Source organism: Lissotriton helveticus, chromosome 4_2, assembly GCF_964261635.1.
Source record: "Lissotriton helveticus chromosome 4_2, aLisHel1.1, whole genome shotgun sequence".
NCBI classification, from domain to species: domain Eukaryota; kingdom Metazoa; phylum Chordata; class Amphibia; order Caudata; family Salamandridae; genus Lissotriton; species Lissotriton helveticus.
Genome location: NC_136064.1, coordinates 118,675,251 through 118,696,930, shown reverse-complemented (window position 1 = coordinate 118,696,930; position 21,680 = coordinate 118,675,251).

Below are 21,680 nucleotides of genomic sequence, written 5' to 3'. Positions count from 1 at the left end.
ATTTTGTTTAAACTCGCAAAGTCACATTTCCATAACATGAATAATAATATTAATGATTTGTGATGTATTTTGCTAATACAATTTAGATTAAACTTTACACATGGGGGGACTAACATGTGTGCTCATAAACGTGCATAAGTGTTGCATCTTTTTGTTCGTGCAAAATAATAAAATAATTTGTTGTTTTCGTTTTTGTCATTACTAACTGCAGCAAACCTAAAAGAGGCATGTGCTTATTTTGCTTTTCCTTGTCTATGTGATGTCATTTCTACTATTCTAGGTGCACATAAGTTTCATGGATTCATGAAGATTGGTAGATATAAACGCTGCTTTATATGTTTGCATTTGCTAGGTAACATTAGACTAATTGGGAGGGTTAATTAATTAGTAAACCTAGGGTGGATACAGAATCAACATTATTTCTTACATTAATACTTTTCTTGTGTTTGTTTATTACTAGAAAGCATAAGTTGCCTGCTTTTGGGCCTAGTTTGCTCGAGTTTGCTAAAGCTGAATTTTACTTCTACAAAAGTCACGAGATGCCCATTCTGAAAAAGTGTTCGTCAAAGCTGCATTCACTAAGCAAACCTGACATGCTGTCACCATTTTGTCGGACGTGGCCAAGGTCGGAAAACAGTGATAAAGGACAATTTTGTCAGCTCTAACTTGGCACCCGCGGAAGCGAAATGAACACTGTGAGAACATTAATTTACAATTGTTGCAAACCAAGGAAGCTCCTAGTCACGTTTGGAAAAGACAATGGTCTTTAAGAAATGTGACCTAATGGAAGTTTTGAAATGTGGGTGACATGTCACTTGTCACTCTCAACCAATGGGACTTCGTGGATTTATGAAAACTTTCCTTCGCTTAGTTTAGCTAGCATAGAAAGGTATAAAAAGTCATGCCCTTAGGGATGGGCTGGCTGCTGCTTTCTGACTTTCCGATGAGGGTGAAGTGCTGCTGGACTTTGCGTGGAGCACGTAAGAATCCTCAAAGAACTTTACTTTATTTTCCATTTATTTAGCTTAGCTAGGGACTTAGGCTTTAGAAATGCTAAACTGTTAAAATCTTACTTAAACTTTGAATTCCTTACTGTATTTTTCTCATGAAACTTTTCAAACATGTTTACTTTAATGCTAATAAAATTACACTAATAAAATTACATTTTGAAATACCATAATTTAGTAAATAAAAATCTTACTTTTGACAAACAAGCTGGTCTTGATTATTCAGAAGTGCAGGTTACCATTAGTTAGATCACATTGCAAATGGTGGTCGTTTAAATATTTAGGAATTGTTATAATGATAATATTCCTTCCGCAGATGTATAAAATTGTATATATTTTGTAAATAAGGTGTACATAGGTTTAATCTGACCACCTGATTCAGTAGGCCCAAATATGTCATGTTTATAAATGGGTCCATAAGTTAGTGTAGAATTTTGTTTATAGGTTATGAAGTTGGGTAGCGTTGTTTATGATATATTTTCTATAGGCCGCTGGATCAATGGCGAGAAGCGGTGTCTTACGGCAGATGGCTGAAGTTCCATGGATGACAAGATCAGATGGGATTCCTTCCTGGCAAAGAACTTTGGAGCGGTGTGTCTTGCACACTGGAGAACTGTCATACCTGCTTTCCTTTTTCTACATAAGAAAAGAACTTTTTTGATAGAGACACTTTTAATTAAAATCCTTTTTGGTTCAAAATTAAAATCTTCAGTTGACTGCCTTGGCAGTTGAATTTGCAATTATACATAATGTTTTCCAATTCAAGTAGTGAAGTTCTGAAATGAACTATCATTTAAAAGTGTTATGCTTTGCATTTCATCACATAATTAATCTGCAATGTGGATTTTCCCTTCAGTAATATGGTTTCCAGTATGGCCTGCAATCTTGTGCCCATGATTTTGCCTTTCAGCGAATGTTCAATGGACTTTGGACTATATCTATAAATTTTTGATTCAACAAATACAGGGCCCCAATACTCAATTCCTTTTTTTCTTGCCCTGCTTAACGATGATTACAATTTTAAAGATGCAGTGCCTTTTTTGATGGTTGAGCCTTTTTGGTTCACCAATTTTTATATTAATGTTTGAAAGTCATAGGGTGCAGTATATAATTAGTGAGCTGCTTTAATAATCTGATGCCCTGTGATACATGGTATTTTGATTTTAGTATGCTACGCTATTTCATTATCGATACAGATTGACTTTGAACTTGTCTATCTTTCACCTATTTTATAGTTTTCCTGTTTTCTGTAAAACAGTTTTGCCAATGAAAGGAAAGCAATGTTTTAAATGATGGTGCACACATGTGTTCCACAGATTGATACAGAGGGATTAGGTGCAAACTGTTTCCTGGCTTAGATGACTTATGACCTTTGCCTATTGACTTTGGCATGCTCTCCTATTACTCAATTTCCCAAGTTTAAGTCTATGATTTAGCTATTTTAGCTATAGGAATTTCTGGACAGACTATTTATGTCTGAATTATCTTTTAGAAGAATATATGCACCACATTTGGATAACTTTCTTTGATTTCTTGCTTGATATGCATAGTGCTACACCAGCTATTTTGTAGAAATGGGGTTGTCCTTGTTTCCCTACTATTACACTATCACTTTGATCCATCAACTCTTACTTAGAACAGTGGGATTAGTTCCAAGAGTGGTCACCTTAGACTTTAAGTTGTCCTGGGAGGTGTGTTTTTTAGTTAGGTCATGTTCTAGATTTATTAGTAATAGTTGCCCAGACTTTGAGGACCCTTTGTTATGTTTATATGTCAGATTTTACCAAATCATTTCTTAAGTTGACCGAAGTAGGTAGGCCTCATTTAGGCCCTTTGTTGTTTTTATTCCACAGACATTTCCCCACATCAATAGATCTCATGAGTTATCACTGGAAGTTGAGGCACATTTAGTTCAAGGGTGCTTTGGTTAGTTTCTGTTGTTATCAGATCAATCTTAGTTACATTTCAACATTTAGGTCAAGGGTGCTTTGATTTGTTTTCAATTGGTTGTCAGATTTACATTCCCTACATCAAGGTTTAGGTGGTATTTTCCTTACTTGTCATTCATTTTAGGGAGTCTTTTTGTTTTAGATTTTGTTGATAGATTATGTTGATGTTTGTTTATTTGTTTGTTGTTGTTTACGGATGTTAGCAAGTTAAAGTCAAGGGTGCAATGTAGTGACCGGGTTTTTTGGCTCTATTTCTGAGTGATGGTGACTTTAAGCTTGCTACCATCCTGGATCCCTATTCTTGGCTTGTTTTGGTCCTTTTCAGGCCTTTTTTTTCCAGACCTAGAAGCATAAACTAGAGGATAGCTGCTTTATATGATGATAGATCCCTTATTCCTGACTCTAATCCATCTATTGCCTATTGGCTTTGACATAATTATGTGTCAAATACCTACAACTTATAAAGAAATGAAGAGTCAAAATACATAAATGACTATAACCCAGTCATTTTGTCCATGTGGAATGCTAATATGGACATTCAATATGTTGCAAACAATTCCATTGCTTTAACATCCTACATAACAAAATCAGAAAAGACAGAATTGAAGGAGATGTGGGAAGAGATTTCCCACAAGAAGAGTCTCAGTAAGAAATTATATAGTGACACTTTGGAGTGTATCAATATTCAGATGGCTTATCATCTGAAAATCTTTACTCCAAATCGAGAATAATAATTTGGGTGAGTCTAGATCTTGCTGCATCACGAAATCGAGTACTTAACTCTGTACAAGAAATTGAATATTTAGCTGAATAAGAGCCAGAAAGTATATCTATTGTGGTGTATTGCTTCATAACACATCCTACACCAACTGTTGAAAGATCCCTCCCATTTTATTCATTCTACTTTGACTTTCTAATAAGAACAATCTCTTCTGAGAATCCTGCCAAATAGAAGAATGATCACCATGGTAACAGCAATAATCTCATCTTCCACCTATTCTTCAGAAGGAGATTTCATTCCTGAAGAGCCTCCAAAGAAGAAGAAAGAACCTCTAATTTGGAAGTTTGTTGTAGCTACTACCCCGGCCAAATACAGTGGGAAAATTGCACACTTGCTCCCCTGCTTGTAAATAATGTGGGTAATCAATTATTCTTCTTGTAATACAAATTCAAAGTGCAGGACCTTTATAGAGCCTTCTTGATAACTACTTCCCGTGAATAGCAGTGGGTAATTTCCACACTTGCATCCTTTCTTCCAACACACAATCTGTGTAATGAGCTGGGAATCCAATGATCTACTTCCCTGATAAGACAGTGGTTACTTGGCGCGTCTGCACCCTTTCTTACTTTTTACCATATTCATCTTCCATTCAATGAACACATCATCCACACATACACACGCACTTACTTGCTGCCTTTCTGGGCTGAAGTTATCAATTACTCTTCAATTTCATATTCTAATTCAAAGTCAAGGCCATTTACCAAGCCTTTTTGTTGTAGCTACTACCTCGCCTAAAGGCAGTAGGTAATTTCCACACTTGCAGCCTTTCTTATTTTTTTACATTATTCATCTTCCAACCAATAAACACATCATCTAAACATACACACACCTACTTGCTGCCTTTCTTGGCTGTGGTTATTTTTTGTCACTCAGTCAAAAATCTTTATTTCGATTAATTAAAATCATAAAAGACAATACAAGGAGCATAAACCTCCACGCTTTAAAAATATTTAAGAAAAGACAATAAAAAGAAGCAATCAATTTTTACATTTCATAGATGCAAAATCTAAAATCAATAAATACAGAATATACAATCTAAAAAGACCCTTAACGAACGGCTATTAGGTCTACTATAAAGTGCATCCTTGGGTAATTCAAGTTAAAACCATGAACCCCTTTTGGTCCCACTGAATGATTATGTTTAGCGGGATCTTCTTTTGTTCAGCCGAGCAGCGGCCGTCAAAAATCTAGCCACGCTAAAAGTAACCTGGACAGAACCAAGCATTTGTAAATATATAAGAGCGGGCCTAACTTGTGCAAAACCAGCATCGCGCAAGCTGTGGTTATTAACTATTGTTCTATTTCATATCCGTATTCAAAGTGCAAGCCCTTTATCAAGCCTTTTTGTTGTAACAACTACCACGGCCTACGGCACAGAGAACTTTACAGACTTGCTGCCTTTCTTAGCTGGGGTTATCAATTGTTCTTTAATTTCATATTCTGATTCAAAGTCAAGGCCCTTTATCAAGCCCTTTTGCTGTAGCTATGACCCCGGCCAAAGGCAGTACAGAGTTTGCACAATGGCTGCCTTTCTTGGCTGCGGTTATCAATTATTCTTCTTGTAATACAAATTCAAAGTGCAGACCCTTTATTGAGCCTTCTTGGTAACTACTACCGATGAATGGCAGTGCATAATGTGCACACTTACGTCTTTTATTGCGCCCTTTCTACCGCACAGTGTATGTAATTTATACAGTTTGTTCCCTCCTTACATGTACTGCCAGTTTCTCAGGCTCCCACTACAGAATCCGATTCACAGTCTATAATGGCCTGAAAAACAAAAAACACCCGCTTCTTTTACAAGGCAGTGCATAGTTTCAACGTCTGCTGCATTTCTTTGTTTTCACCTTTTTCTTCTTCCACTCAATCAACACTTCATCCACAAATATACACACCTACTTACTGCCTTTTTTGACTGGAGTTATCAATTCTTCCTGAATTTCATATTTTAATTCAAAGTCAATGTCCTTTATAGAGTCTTTTTATTATAGCTACTACCTCAGCCAAACACAACACAACATAGCAGGACTATAAAAAACATCTAAATCTACAGCACTACATGCCAAAAAGAAATACTTACTGTGCAAGAGACATTTTCCACCTGTAACATATAAGATCTGTTAATATAGAATAGAAACATGTTCTCAGTCAAGTGAAGTTAGTTTTTGTGATATATGTATTCTTTTAAAGCGTGTAGGAAACAGGACCATTCCTGTCCTCCTATACGCAGATGACGCTGTGTTACTAGCTCAAACACCTTTAGGTCTCCAGAGGCTCTTGGAAACATTTGGGACCTTTATGAATTCCATGGATTTGTTGGTAAATATCTCAAAATCCCATGCCTTCACCATGGGACAACAGAAGAATACAACTAAAACTTTTTACTGTAACGGGGCAGAGCTCATTAGAGTAAACGTTTACACATATTTTGGCATCCTGTTTGATAACTGATGCTCTTGGGACCCCCAGCTTAAAGCTCCAAAATATGCTGTGCTGAGATCGTCATCAGCATTACTAAGCTTTGCACGGCGATTGGGAGCCAAGCCCTGTGAGACTATTCTCGCCATCTATAGGTCGAAATCCCTGGCCCTTGTCACTTATGGCGCAGCTATTTGCGGATACAAACAACCTGTAGGAGTCCAGATGGCAGAAAACAATTTTTTTTGCTCCTTTCTGTCCATCCCCCAATCCACTCCAACATTTGCTATCCACCAGGAAGTAGGGATGGGATATGTGACCGATCTGGTGAGTTTGGCTCCTTTCGTTTGCTGGATAAAAACTTGGCTTAACCCTAAACTCACATTGAACCACCAGATTTTAACACCTTGAACGCTATGGGGATTTTTCTCCTGTGCTGGAACTCCTTGAACCCCATTATTCATGACGAGCTGGGCTCGTCATCAGCGTAGCAGGAGGCTACTGCATGACGAGCCCAGCTCGTCATGAGCGTGGAAGGGGTTAAGGGATTACTTTGCCCTAGACAAACTTTAGAAAAAATTGAGTGGCTGTCATATGTCAAGACTATGTTTTTTAAAACTTGGGCGCCCAGATATTTATCAAGTTCCAGAAGGAATTAAGAAAACTAACCAAAAATGAATTAAATCAGAGTATTTGAGTTTACTGGGGCTTGAACGGGAGGTTGAGGAAATGAAAAAACAACTGGTTAGGGCTCTACTTATTAATCTTATCACCATCACTAGAACTCTATCTAAGAATCGTGACAAAGCCCCTCTATCGATGGCTTTTGACCAGGTTTTGCTTCAACCTGATTCATTTCTCGTTTGGAAATTTTTCAGGATGGTGAAAACCGGAAGACTCTGCCCCGTGTAACTGTGATAGTTTCTCAAATCAAAACACTATGCGCTTTATAATGTTCTGTGATTTTTATACTGAAATTAGGAAGAAGACTTTAATTTCGCTTTTGAGGGGCAAGGGCTTTCTTCAGGTTCGCCCAGCATTAATGTACCTTCAATTGTTAGACAAAACCTGGAACATTTTTAACATTGCTAGTTTTCTTGTTGCTGCTGTTCCCCTGAGGAAACAAAGATTCCAACCAATGATTGAACAGTGTATTCCTCCTGAATTTTTAAATACCATGAATTTCTTTTAATTGATATATTGTTCAAGGGCTTTCTCAGCACTACTGACTGACAAGCCTTTGGAGAATTGGTTGCATACTGATCCAGTCCCAGGTTTTCCGCTAGCCTGCCATCGCACACGGGAGAGAGGCTGAGAGGCACTGGGGAGAGGCTGCAGTCACAGCTCCCGAGGCCCCTCGCGGCTCACGGCTCTCACAGCCAGCAATTGAAGGCAAATACCCCGACCTCGACCTTGAGGATTAAAAGTAAGCAAACCCGGCAACCGGCAAGGGCAGCAATTGTCACAGCCGGTACCCACAGCCCTCGCCGTCTCCCTCTCACACTCCTGGCAGCTTGCCCCCCTGCCCTCCAGCCAGCACGGTGTTGCCAGCATCGAAGTAGCACCAACACTCCACTAGCCCACCTGCTCCTCCTCGTGCACCTGAGCACAGAGCCTGTAGCAGCTGGGTTGCGCATAGTGTGCAGTGCACAGAGGGCAGTTTTGAGGGCCCAGGACAACAGTTAAGAGAGGAGTAGACACCCGGCACCAGAGGGCAAAGACGAGTAAAGCAGCGAAAATAAGGCAGCCTGCAGAGCTGTCCGAGACAGCTGACGGTTCTAAGAAAGGGCCCAGTAAGGGGCTAAGAGCCCCACATCCACAAGGGAGAAGCAGAAGCAGAAGGAGTAGCAGGAGCACGTACGCTAGCTACATGCCAGCTGATGTTGACCAGTAGCAGACTAACGGTGAGAAGTTGTGAGTAGTTGTGAGGGGTTCTTCAGGCTTACCTTTGGCATTTCAGAGAGATTCTTGCCCTACCTGCTGCCATTTCTCAGGGGTCCTGGACATTGCCCTTACTTGCTCTCGCCGCCGCATTGACCTCTGTCCTGTTGCCTGGTCGAAGGGTGGACGGGTAGAAGGACTACAATTCCCAGCAGCTATCCCTCGCGCCCACTGACACTGTCACATGCAAGCTCCAGGAGGCGCTAAAAACCATCTACAGCCTCCCGCAGCACCGAGGGTGGGCCCAGCCTCGTGGCCCCAACTTGTAAATAACCTTACAGTGAGACCAACTCTGACTGGACTATTGTGTAGCCAACCTATCATAAGGGTTGTTTTCTGAACTGTTGTGGGCCTTTTGTTTACTTAGTGATGTTTTGCTATATCCCAGGGGGGCCAGGTATTACACGAGTGTAGAGGTGTTTCTTGTGGGTGTGGGGAGTAAAACCTGAGTACCCATTATGGGGAGAAGGAAGGCTAATGCCTGTCAAGAGGGGATGCGGGTTTCTACTCGGGCCAATGTGACAACTATGGACGATTTTTTGATAAGAGCAGCCTCTGTGATTGATAGGGAGATTGAACTGGTCAATAGGCGTTTGTCCAGATCCCCCGTAAGAGGTGCATTATTGCAGATGGGTGGGTCAATTTCAGTGCCCAGGGAAACTGTTATTGATCCATTGTGTTCCCTATCATCCTCCGGTCTGGCTGATAATTCCCAGTCCAATGGTAACCATAGCGAATAAGGTGACCGGGGGTTTAGATCCGCAGTTGGAATTAGCAGTACCTGATGGAAATGGGGACCAGGTGTGCCGGACAGCCCCTTGTATTACGGGCCCAACGGGAAGCATCAATGAGGTCACCAGAAAAAGTGGGAGCACTTAAAGGAAGCCCAAACCAATAGCATGGCAGGCTAAAAAAATCAAACCAAACATACACCTTAAATATGCATCCAAAATTAAGGTGGGTGCAGGACAACTGGATAATATAACTACCAAGGACATGCTGTAATCATGGAAATATATCATGAGCAGCTGGATGAAAGGCTGAGTCCCATCATGGGGAAATTAGACCCTATTGAAAAAACCCTGATAGATTTAAATAAGTCTTCATTGATTACACCTAGACTTAACTCTAATCCCGCACCCATGATTTCTAATACAAGTACCATGACGTCATGTCTTATCTCCCCACCTGCAGCAGTGGCAGCCCTTCAACCCCCACCAAGTACCCAGTCTTGCAGTGCAAATGTGGCTGTAATAAATTCAGGTAGGGATGCTGATGGTGTGTGCAAGTAACCTAATATCATTAGGGCTGAACCTAACATCGGGCAGGGCAAGGCTACACAGGGAACAGAGAGAATACTAGCCGATTATCAGGGATCCTCGACTTTTGCCCCCACATCGGGAACCCAGAAACCAGCAGTGGTTGATCTTCCACCACAATCTACGCCCCTGCTAGTGATTTTGACAAATGTCCCGCCACTATGCCACGGATCTCAGGAAAACTTTTCCCAACTTAGAAATAAGGTGACCTATTGGCTATCTTGTAATACATCATTGGGATCCATGGTGGAATGTAACATCTTAATGGTGCGCCGTGTTGGCTGGATAGGGAGTTCATGGAAAAATTTAGATGGCAACTGTATTATAGTGAATTTTAATTGTAGCCACCTTGTGGATAGAATCCTCCGGGAGGTCTATCTTAATACTTCTAATAGTGCCTTTTGTATAAAAGCCCTCCCACTGGGCTCCTTCTACAAGGTTGCTCCCAGAAGTCGGTTGAATTCAATCTTGTCTCGTGATGGAAGGGCCACAAGTTCGACCAGGGTGCTAGGGATGGATTCTTTATTCCAAATGGGGGTTTCAGGGTGCCAAGATGACCAACAGTTGGTCCCCCGGCTGGAACTTTCTAATAAGTTCTCAGCCCTTTCCAGGCTGGAAGAGTGTGATTGACTATTGCCAAAGTCCCCGTCAGTAGGAGCTCTAATAGAAAGGCTCGAGGAACAATGCACCACCTCATCAGAAATTGTGTTAATGGGCGAGGAAGGACCGGAGCGTGTCGGCACTCGAAGCAAGGACCTTGTATTGGTAGGAACCCAGGGAACTTAACCTACTCAGGATCTTTACAATGTCGTCTCATGGAATATCGCAGGTTTGGCTGGGAAACTCGGGGACCCTATTTGGCTGCAGTTTATCTGGCAGTTCTCTGTGATTTGCTTACAGGAGACCTGGCTGGTAGATTGTAGTCTATCCCTGGAGGGTTTTAAATCCTTTTATGACCCAGCAACACCATCATCACATGGTAGAGCCAGGGGTGGTTTAGCATTGGGATTGCCCTGTAAGATAAAGATAGTACCCTACACCAACAAAAATCCTCAAGCAATTATTTTGAAAAGGGGAAAGAACGATTTGGGAATTATTCATTTTTATAACTCAGAGGCTCAAGAGGGGGGGTGTAAAATTGCTGAGCTACAAATCCTCCTACAGAAGATGCGTGGCTCTGTCGCTAATATTCTGATGGTAATGGGAGACTTTAATATACACTCCTGTGGTGATCCAGCAGTTGTCTGTATGGGGGACTTGGGGTGCGCAAAGATGCAGGGTTTTCATTTCGAGCATAAGGCACAGGGAAATACCCTGAGCAGTTTGTTGGACTCTTTTAATCTGATCCCAGCAATGACAGTTTCCCACCCACAAAGTAAACAGTGTGTACCTTCGTTTACAAGTAGGTACAAGGGCTCCTTTATTGACCACATATTTACCTCCAGCGGCTTACATAGGTATTTAGTGAGGTTTGCAATTATTGAAAGTGGTTTTAGTGATCACAACCCAGTTTGTGTATTTTCGGGAGGGGGTGTTTTTTGAGCCAAAATAGGATTGAGGCAGCGGGCAGAATGAGATCTACCAATGGTAGACGTAGAATAAAGTGGACATAGATAGACCCTAACCTATTTTATACTGAGGTGAAAAACTTGTGTGCTACCCAGATTGCCTCCTGCATATCTCCCAACTCCCGCCCCAGGGGAGTTCTTAGGGCTTTGGAGGATATTACTTTCAAAGAAGGGACCCTGTTAAGTGCTCCTCAACGTAAATCACTGCCCTCCGATCCTCGATGGTTTGATCCCTCTTGCTCTAAGGCTGCTAGATTGCTTAAAGAAGCCTTAAAGATCACACTGAGAGACCAACCTTTGATTAGTGCCCAACGCCACTTTTATAAGCAGGACCTGGAGAAAGAAGTGAAGGAGGAAACCTGGCGTGAATTACTCGAACCCAGTAAACTAGCTAGTAGTTTCAGATTCCGCACACTTTTTGAGAAACCACATGAGGGAGAAATGGGTACTAACATAAACGAGAGCGAGTGGGTGTCTCATTTTACATCTATTTTAAAGGGTGGATGGGATCCTGACAGACTCAGAGAAGGGGGAATTGTATTGACCCCGATATCAATCGAGTTGACGGAGGTGGAGTTGGGTATCCGAGGGCTATCTAGCAATATAGCACTAGAACCGGACGGTACACCGCCAGACCTCTTTAAGTCTAACCCCCACTTTTGGGCCCCGGTACTTGCGGGGGTGATTAATGCTGCGGCCACTATCGGATGCCTGGAGTCCTGGGGTACATCCACGATTGGGCCGGTTTTCAAGTAGGGGGATTGGAATAGCACTTTGTGCTATAGACCAATCTCCCTTCTTGATTCCGTGGTTAAAGTCGGCGGCGGGGTACTACTGAGAAGATTGGCCTCATGGGCGGAGCAAAATGCAATAATCTTAGACATCCAGTATGGGTTCCGCTCGGGACATTCCACCACATCCCAATGTCTTAACTTATATCTGATCCAGGGTAAATACACAATTCCCCGTCAGGGCACCCTCTACATGGCCTTCATGGATTTATCCTCCGCTTTTGACTGTGTCAATAGGGGGAAATTGTGGCAATCCATGAGGGTAATGGGGGTAGAGGATAACCTGGTTGGTTTTCTTGAGGATATGCATAGGGATACCAGGGCCAATGTTAGATACGCCAATGACCTTCAGGTATCTAGGGATTTTAACATAGAGAGGGGTGTTCGGTAGGGCTGCATTTTGGCCCCGTTTTTATTCAACCTTGATATCATGACCTATACAAGACATTGGTAAAAACAGGGGCTGATTTTCCATATGTTGGTAGCCGGGGTCTGCCCGTCCTGCTTTATGCGGACGACGCAGTCCTTATTGCTAGAACTGCAAAGGGTTTGCAGACCTTGCTTGACTCATTTAGGAGTTTTATGGAGAAACGGGTTCTTTCAATCAATTATTCCAAATCATATATTATGTTGGTCGGGTCCCGCCCTAAGAAATTATATCCTTTTAAAGTAGGCATTGACAGGGTGCCCTTGACAACAACATTTTCTTACTTGGGTGTCCTGATAAATGATAAACTTAACTGGGGGCCGCTCATCCAGCGAACCAAAGGGGAGGTTACACGGGCCAACACAGCAATCTTCAACTTTGCCGCAAAAATGGGCAGGCACCCTGTGGCGGCAATGTTGAAGTTATACCGGGCGAAAAGTGTGGCAATTGCAAGCTATGGAAGTGGCCTATGTGGCTATACCTCAACTGATGATATACAGGTGGTGGAGAATAACTTCCTAAAACGCTTCCTTGGAGTGCCTAGGGGTACTTCCAATTTGGTGGTTCAAGAAGAGGTTGGGCTGCCATATATCAGTGATTATTTGTCTATGCATCCCTTGTTGCTCTGGCTCAACTGTTGGTTGAATGATGAGTTGGCCCTTAACCATCTGATTTTAAGGGACATTTTGAGTCTGGATTTCATGCTGCGAATTCCGTGGTTGAAATATATAGAGAAATGTTTTGAGGAGTAAGGGCGGCCTGATTTATTTTTAAAACCTGATCTCATTACAATGGAGGATGTGGATTATATCAAGAAGACCTTTATGACGACAAAGAAGTTTGCACGAGACCACACCGAGCTGGGGAAACAGACCGTTCGCATATTTGTGATGCTAAAAACAACCCCTACTATGGAACCATATCTTTTGTGGCCACTGTCTACCCATGGGCATTTTTTATTGATCAGGTTTCATTTTGATTATTTTAATTTGCTTTTAGCAGTTCCAAAGGGGAGTTACAGAGGACAGGTGCTAGCACCCTGTGGCTGCGACTGAGTGTCTCCACAGGACCTGCTGCACTTTGTGTTTTTCTACACTTTTTATACTGTTCCCCGTAGATATTTTTTAACTTCATTATTAAAGAAATTACATTTTAATCAGGTTCCCCCCTGTTCTTTTTTATTTACAATTATTAACACCAGACTGTATTCCTTTTGAAGTAGGTTTTTTAAAATCGGCCCTGCCATATTCCTGATTATCAATTTCAAAAGTCATATGATCATACTCAATGTCATCTAATGCTTCCACAAAATCAGCATCTAAAGTTTAGTCTAGGAAATCACAGCTGATATCTACAGCATTTATATCTTCCTCTTCATTCTCCCTACTTATAAAAATTATGTTTAGCTCTTCTATGACACTGTTACTAATTTCGAAACCATCTTCCAAATTGTTTGTTGATTTTCCATACTGAATTGCTTATGTTGTAGGTCCTTGAACAAAAACATAAACACTTAATTTTATCTTCACTGTAATATCAGCATATGTGGTGATTCATATGAAATATCTTAAATATTTATCTTACAATTAAAGGAACAATATTTTGTACATGAGTATATATTATTTTCAAAACATTCTAACATTTAATACAATAAATACAGTGTCACTCTGCATTGTGTCAAGTGCTTTATTTATGTATTTATACTGCCTACTGTTTTGCAAACTTAAATCAATAATGACAGCACTGCCTTAGTTTGACTCACCCCATTACGTTCTCAATTAGGGTTGAGGGAGGCAAAGGAAAGGAGTAAACTACCTGTCTACAGATGTACTCCTATATTCAGAACACTGGATGAAGCACTGAATAAATAAAGTTAGATACAAAAGAACATACACAAAGAAAGGCTGCAAAAAGATACACAAAGGAAAGCAACACAAATAGGAAACTGAATCTTGAACACAAACTGGTAAGTCACCAAAAGAACAAAAAGGCTAAAAACACTGCAACGGACGCTACGCTGTGGAACTGATTGTGAAGAAAGGTAGAAACATACTGTAAATAAAGCGGAATTCAAATAAAGATAAAGTAGAAAAGATACATGGATGACAAAGTCACTGTAGTGATATTCTGTTCCCCAACACTAAAAAAGATTTTGCAGAAGTTATATGTACGAATGTCTAAGGAGCTGCAAAGGGACCCAATCCCCCGGGACTCCAAAAATAACATTGGGGACCGTGGGGAGAACGCCAATGCCCCCACGGTCACAAACGGCTCCCCGCGTCCTTCGAGAGCCGGCATTGCTTTGTCAGAGAGAGCAGTTTATATGCTGCTCTCTCTAATGAAAAGCAATCTGCGTTCCTACTTGAAAGAGACAGCAGCTTAACTTGCTCTCTCTTTCAAATAGTAAACAATTTTGCTGTGCTGAGAACCGCGGCGCTCCCGCCCTACCACAGCAAACAGCAGTGTCCCGGGGATAGGCACCCCGAGACACTGCAAGAGCAGGTCCTGGGAAATGATGGTCCCCAGGGCCATCAAGGGTTCCAGTAAGGGGGCCGAGCAACCCCCTCCCAACATTAAAAAGTCCCGAGAAGTGGAATTCCCCGGGGCTGGGTAATCCGTGCCATCACGGACCCCCCTATTTTAAATATTACTGCCCCATGAAGGTGGCGGTCCCCGAAGAATGTAGGAGAGCCGTGGGCCCCCCGCATACTTCAAAATAAACAATGGCTGCCAACACTTCCTGGTTTGGAGTGCTGCCAACACTTCCTGGTTTGGAGTGCTGACAGACAGTTGACGGCCAATCAGCATGCAGCTCGTGCTCGTAATTCTACAGATTTCTTTAAAAAAAAAGACCCTAAACATCCATGTACTACCCTGCCCCCTTTCCTTATTTCTCAACTTTTTTTACTGTATTTTTGTGACTCGGTTCTAGCCGCGAACAAGATGACTACCAACACTTCCTGGTTTGGAGTGCTGACAGACAGTTGACAGCCAATCAGCATGCAGCTCGTGCTCGTAATTGTACGAATTTTCGTACGCCGCGATTTTTCTTTTTTTTAAAGAAAAAAAAAGAGCCTAAACATCCACGTACAACCCCCTAAGAAGCATATAGGGTCAGAATGTTTCTACCCTGCCCCCTTTCATTATTTCTCAACTTTGTTTTACTGTATTCTTGTGACTCGATTCTACCGATGCACAAGATGGCCGCCAACACTTCCTAGTTTGAGCCTAAACATCCATGTATGACCCCCTAAGCAAGCCTAGAGGTTCAGGATGTTTCTACCCTACCCCCTATCCTTATTTCTCAACTTTGTGTTACTGTTTTCTTGTGACTCGGTTCTAGCGACGTACAAGATGGCTGCCAACACTTCCTGGTTTGGAGTGTTGACAGCCAATAAGCATGCAGCTTGTGCTCGTAATTGTATGGATTTCCGTACGCGTACGCTGCTATTTTTCTTTTTAAACAAAAAATAAAAATAGAGCCTAAACATCCATGTACGACGCCCTGAGCAAGCTCAGAAGGTCAGGATGTTTCTAGCCTGCCCCCTTTCCTTATTTCTCAACTTTGTTTTACTGTTTTCTTGTGACTCGGTTCTACCGAGGCACAAGATGACGGCCAACACTTCCTGGTTACAAGTGTTGACAGACAGTTGACAGCCAATCAGCATGGAGCTTGCGCTCATAATTGAACGGATCTCCGTCCGCGTGAAGAACTCTGTCTCCAGACATCGCTATGATTTTACTTGTAATTTTCTCAGAAACTACTGAACGGATTTACACCATTTAACAAAAAGCACAATCTGTCAACCGAACTCTACCTCTCCGCCAAATTTGGCGTAATTCCGTTCAGCCGTTCGGGCTGTAGCCCTGACTAAAGGTCCCTACGGAAAATTGCATGGGGAAAGCATGTTTTGGGACCCCCCTTTTTTCTTGGTCCCCACTTGATGAATCACCCCCAAACTTTCAGGGAAAGAGCGGAACCGAGCGGGCAATTTTCTTGGAGAAATTCACAATGATTCCTCCACCGGCGATAAAGTTATTCCAAATAGAATGTTGTGGATTTCCTATGGAAACTAGGTCCTAACTATAATTACCTACTGGCGACCGCCAGTAGGTAATATACATAGCCCTTTTGAAGGCGTAAGCCAAAACGCATAGGCTTTCCATGTGGGGTGTTCCGGAGACATGTTAAAATCATAATAAATAATATTGGGGACTTGGACTTGGTGCTACGCTATCTTTGTGTGAGGAGTGGAAGAAAGTGTGGCTTGATCATCAAATTGGATTTTCATTGTGGATAAAATATATATATAAATCACCTACTGACGGCCAACAGTAGATAGTTATATTTAGAACCTAATTTCCATAGGAAGAGCGTTTTTTTATTTGTCAATAACTTTGGTGTCATTTAACAAATCTTTGCGAAAACTAATACGCCACTCAATTCAGCTGCTGTGTCAGAAGTTTTGGGGTAAACCGTCAAGCGGGGGCCAAGAAAAAGGGAGGAGTCCCAAAACGCTTTTTCTCCATTTTAATTTCTATAGGAAACTTTAGACAAGGCTACGGCCTGTAATGCTGAACGGAATAATGCCAAATTTGGCAAAAAAAAGCTCTTGGTCCAGTAAGCACTCTTTTTATTAAATGGTGCAAATCCGTTCAGTAGTTTCTGAGAAATTAAAAGATTTCTCAGATATACAACTGTGGGCGCGTTGGATCCATAAACCCTCCCTCCCGATCTTGTGCCTGAGATTTGTTTGGCTGCTAACACTTCAAACCAGGAAGTTTTGGAAGCCATTTTGTGACTTGGATGAACTGAGTCACAGGAAAAAAGATTGCAAAAAAGAAAAAGGGGCAGGGTAGAAACACCCTGACCACCTGGTCCTGTTTCCCGGAATTACAGGTGGATCCGGGAATCTGGCAGACACTTTTTTTAAACGAAGCACAGGCTCCTGTACTTTATTTGCTTTAGGCCCCTGGGTGGGCTAGGTCCCTGGGGCAATTACATTTAGTCATGTAGTGCCCGCGTGGGGCCCCACAGCCCTGGGGACTATCACCTTCCTGGGGCTTATAGTTTGAAGTATGGGGTCACGTGCCCCCCCACAGTCACAGGGACAGCCACCTCCACAGGGCTTTATTATCATTGATATGCTTGGGGGCCACAGCCCCCCCTGCAGCCTTTGGAACCAACACCTCACCTGGGCTATATTGAAATAAGATGGATGTATCCCCGGGGACCGCCACCTCCCCATTGCCAGTAAACAATGCAGGTGTTTGAGCTCCCCCTCCATTCCTAACTGAATGCTTAGATTAATACAGAATACATTTGTGGAGTGGTCACAAGAGCACTGGGATAGATAGCATCATTTTTGAGCAGGGGTTCCATGGGCGTCACTAGTTTTACAAGAACGTTTCTACTCTGGTGTGTGCATGGAGGTGCTGTTGATGTAAATTGAGTCCTTTAGTCTGCATGTGCGAGGGAATATGTGATGAGGGGGAATGTCACTTTTTAAGTTCTGCTGGCGAGATCAAGTGTTTATGGATCTCTCAGCTCATGGCTAGTGGCATGCCACTTGCCCCTTCCTTGTGCACCAGCTATTTGGCATCAGCTGATCTCGACCCCGCCTTTTATCTGGAAGCATCTTTTTGGGTGCACTTTGTGTGTTTTTCCTTTAGTTTTGGGCGTTTCCCTAAGTCTCACGTAATTTACTGCTTCATTCGTCATGCGGGGGTGGGGGTCAGAGGATACTCTGCGGCCCCATTTATCCCTACATATGCCACCTTGCGGTGTCTCAGGTCAGGCCGACTGCTTTCCGTTGTTGGAGGCTTCAAGGTTTATTGAATTTGTTAGTCGCTAATCTTGATAACATACAAACACAATGACAAAGAAAGTACGGAGGGATAAATATCCAATTTATTTTCAATGTAGGGCACAATTAATTACACTAACGTTAGTTTATAATTCTACATGGACCATTGTTCAAATTAATTTAACACACATACATGCTATGGGTCCAATCTCCGACCATAAATCATTCCAATATATATATGTACAACACTCTATATCTCCAATACCCCAACAAGTTATTTAATAGCTAGTGTTCACTCATTACATCTGGGTGATATACTCAGAGGTAGTCCTTATAGCACCTGAGATAAAACACCTCTATCCTTTCACTCTATGTGCTTCTGGTCAATTCAACAATATTTAGAATTAATAGTGACTCCTCAATACAAAGCTGTATAGGCAGATGCGTTTCAGCCGTCAATTTCTTCTGGCTTCCTAAGGACAAGGGCAATGAGACCAATCTAAAATATTCATAGAAAAAAGTATTAACATAAACATAGAGGGCCCGATTCACAGAATGAACGTAAGACTCAATCCTAAACGTACTACTATTTTGGCATTCACAGAATGCACTTACTACTTTTGGCATTCACAGAATGAACTTAGTACTTTTGGTATTCACAGAAGTTAGGATTTTGTCTTAAGTTTGCCTTAAGACAAACTTAAGACAGACTTAAGTTAGGATTTTGTCTTATGTCTGTCTTAAGTTTGTCTTAAGACAAACTTAAGACAAAATCCTAACTTCTGTGAATACCAAAAGTAGTAAGTTCATTCTGTGAATACCAAAATAGTGGTAAGTTTAGGATTGAGTCTTAAGTTCATTCGATGAATTGGGCCCAGAGTATCCACTTCTATCCTATATCTTACACATAGTGCGCTGGGTTTGTGCCACTAAAGCCAAGGACACAGCTACGGGTTTACCACCGGGTGAAAAACAAAAAAAAAATGGAAAAATAGTGAAGATAGTGATAATGAAAACAACACTCTGTATGAACCAAGAACCACATGAAACTCATGAGTCAGAAGAACTACTATAGTAAACCGACGTGCTTCTAGTCAATTATCCCTCTAAACGTACTCCCCTCATGGTCGGGCTGCATATACCAACAAAACCGTACCTATAATATAGGGTTGCGCAGTTAAATTCACACTGCACTCCTTCTTCTATCAGGTCACAATCCCTACGTCCAAACTCCCTTACTCGTGTTGAACTTCTACCCATGATGGGGTCACCTATGTGTGTGGGAACAAATAAATATGTAGGACGGTTCCCATCAACAAATAATGTACTGCTGAATGCGAGCAAGTCAGAAATCATGCTCTTTGGAGATGCGCAACACATATGGACCACTGACTGGTGGCCTCCCTCCCTAGGGCCATGCCCACCGGCCAAAACAGCAGTCCGGAATTCGGGAGTTACTATGGACAATATACTTTCCATGGGTGACCACATTAACTCCGTGGTCTGCACTAGCTATGGCTTAATGTACTCCCTTAGGAAAATCTTTAAATGGATTCCCCTCTGCTCTCGGATGCCCTTTGTGCAGGGACTAATCATCAACCGCTTGGACTATGGCAATGCATTGTTTGCGTCCATAAATGAAAGTCTCCTATCTAAGCTTTAAGTGCTGCAGAACACCGCGGCGAGACTGGTCTTGCATCTCCCCCCGTTCACCATCAGCGCCCAGCTTAGAGACACTCCACTGGCTACCTATAAGAAAGAGGGTCACTTTTAAACTATGCTGCTTGGTACGCAACACTTTAAACAACAAGGGACCCACCTATTTAGCAACGAAACTAGCTAAACATTAGCCAATGCGAACCCTATGCTCATCCAGTAAACACCTTCTAATGACCCCCAAGGTCCAAACTGTTAATAACGGTGACAGGTCATTCTCCAAAACAGCACCTGAACTATGGAATTCAGTGCCGCTACAGCTACGCCTAGAAGTTGATCATAAAAATGTCTGCAAAGCTCTAAAAACTTGGCTATTTTAATTCTCATCCTGTCCCTCTTAGATTCTCCTGTGTTTGGCGAAGTGCTATGAGACCTAACAGTGATATATGCGCTCAATAAATGCCTACTACTACTACTACCCACTATTAGACTTTAAGGGATTGCAGTGTAAATACGAGGCGGTTATCTTTTACGGTGATGGCCGTCTCCATTAAATGGACCTCCGTCTTCCTTATGCCACCACCCTTTCCTAATGCACAAGCCGGAACAAAGACAAAAAAATAAATAAATGGGGGCCCGATTTACAGAACTAACTTAAGACACAATCCTAAACTTACAGCCATTTTGGTATTCACAGAAGGCACTTACTCATTTTTATTATTCACAGAAGGCACTTACTAATTTAGGTATTCACAGAAGTTAGGAGTCCTAACTTTAGGCCTTCTAAATGCCTTATGTGAATTCCGAAAGTTTTAAAGTTAGAATCTTTCTCAGTTTAGGGTCTCAAGACTCATTCGCTGATCTGTCTGGGCACTGGGGTTCAATAAAAGAGCCAGGTCTTGAGATCTTTCCTGAATTGGGTTAACAACAGGGATTGGCCGGTTACTTACCGGTAATCTTCATTACTCCGAGTCCAGGTCTTCCTCGCCACAGTAATAACCATTGAGCACGGCTTCCTTTTGTAAGGTGGACAATTTGTTTGTCACTTTTGGTCTGGCTTGGCGGGGGCTCAAGCCGTCTATTTCCACTCTCAGTTGATGGATTAAGGAGATTATTTTTTTGGCGTATGATGTCCAGTCTGTGGTTCATTTGCATCCTGTTCTGGGCACCCTACTCGATCTGTTGCTGTTTCTTGGCCACCTTTAAAGGTGTCTCCATGGAGGATATTTGCAGGGCGGCCACTTGGGCTTCTCCACATACCTTCATGTCTCATTAGCGGCTTGAGATTGGGGGTGGGGCTTCTGTTGCCCTAGCCTATTTGATCCTGGTTTCCAGAGATGTGTGTCTATTTTCATTGTCATCAATAAAGTTTGTTTTGTACTGCCTTCCATGTGTGGCTGTGTTTCCTATCCATAAAGCTGATATTGCTTTGGTATCTGCTCAATGGTTATTACAGTGGCGAGTAAGATGGACGAGGAGGTAGTACCCTGGTTACTTACCCGTAATCTTCATTACTCCGAGTCCTAGTCTTCCTTGCCCCAGTATAGTTTCCCTTCCCTCCTGGCACTCTATTGTGGCTTCATGTTTACGGATTTGTTTACAGGTCATGCTCTGACTTTTGTGTCCTTTTATATGATTGGTTGTTGCCACTGGGGGCCATATTGGAGGGATAGGGAAACTAGTATATAACTTTTACTTGGAGTTTCTTTAGGAGCAGAATGCTCAATGGTTATTACTCTGGCGAGGACGATAGACAAGGAGGTAATGCCTGAGGTGAGGAGGTGTTCTTGGTCTTGGTGGCGAGGTATGAAAAGAATATTCATCTAGTGTATCCTTGGGATGGAGGCCAGGGCCAGTTGGGTGGCAGGAGCATGGAATGAGACGGCTTTGTAGGCATGTATGAGGAGTTTGAAAGTGATTCATTTGTTGATTGGGAGCCAGTGTAGTTTTTGAAGGTGTTCAGTGATGTGGCTGCAGTGGGGGGTGGTGAGGGCCATGCTGGCTGTGGTGATTTAA